Below are 1149 nucleotides of genomic sequence, written 5' to 3'. Positions count from 1 at the left end.
GTGCAGCTGGGAAGAGCCCTTGTGAGCTCCAGGTTGCTACACACCACCCTGTCCTCCCCATTCAGCAAAGACACCACTTTGTCCACGAAGTCTCGCTCCCATACCTGTCAACGCAGCATCTGTTGCTCTGGCCCCCTCTATCACGCATGCGCTGTATGTTCCATCATCTTTCCCACCTCTCCATCACACATCCATCCACCGAAGTGGCATTGCCAACTGCTGTGTGTCACACAGTGTATTTTTTTTTTTTTTCCCAAACAACTTGACATGCAAATACCGCAATGAGCACCATAAACACTGGGCTCAGACTCATCTGGGATATCCTGTTGTGGCCCAGAGTCAGCGTGATCTTGCAGCTGGGCCACGCGACCCGGGGAAGGATCTACATGAGGTCCGGAGGTCCGGGCCACTGCACACCTCCCTGCCCGCAGTGCCAGCTGTCCCTCAGACTCACCTGGAAGCCTGCAGGCAGAACTACAGCCCGTAGCTCTCCTTCCCCAGCAGGGTGAGCAGCTAGAGCCGCCCGCGGCCGCTCCAAGGTGCAGGACCGCTGGCCCAAGCCTCCGCCAGTGAAGAACAAATCCTATTTGGTAACAACATGCTCTTTTGTCCCCTGTGGCTTCCATACCCGTCACCGCCACCGTTTCTCTCCACCTTGTGCGCGGTTTTGCTCCACCGTCTTTTTTCCTCCATTTCATGAGACCACTTTTTAGAAGCATCTTCCCCATAAGCCTACTTTTTTTTTTTCTTTTTTTTTTTTTTTGGTGGAGCTGAGGATCGAACCCAGGGCCTTGTGCTTGCTAGGCAAACGCTCTACCACTGAGCTAAATCCCCAACCCTTTTTTTGTTTGTTTGTTTTTGTTTTTTTGAGACAAGGTTTCTCTGTGTAGCTTTGTGCCTTTCCTGGAACTCACAGAGATCCTCCTGGCTCTGTCTCCCGAGTGCTGAGATTAAAGGCATGTGCCACCACCAGGGCAAAGAGCTTTTTTAAAAAAATTGTTCTCTAATTTACACCTTTAACAAGTTAATTTCCATATCCCAAAACCTCTTATCTAAGCTTCTCAAAGAGACAATGCCAAATGCAAACTCTCAGCGAAGGAATATCAATGTTTTCTGATTATTCCCCTAGCAAGTTTTGCATAGGCTTTG

At 49.8% G+C, this 1149-nt stretch overlaps 1 non-coding gene across 1 annotated transcript; it reads right to left on the bottom strand.

The window, feature by feature from the left end:
• Positions 1 to 762: 762 nt before the first annotated feature.
• On the bottom strand, positions 763 to 838 carry Trnaa-agc. The gene has a single exon. It is a non-coding gene; the product is annotated as a tRNA-Ala (tRNA).
• Between the last annotated feature and the right edge of the window lie 311 nt (positions 839 to 1149).

Source organism: Onychomys torridus, chromosome 10 (genome assembly GCF_903995425.1).
Source record: "Onychomys torridus chromosome 10, mOncTor1.1, whole genome shotgun sequence".
Lineage (NCBI taxonomy): Eukaryota > Metazoa > Chordata > Mammalia > Rodentia > Cricetidae > Onychomys > Onychomys torridus.
This window is presented reverse-complemented; position numbering and strand designations above follow the sequence as displayed.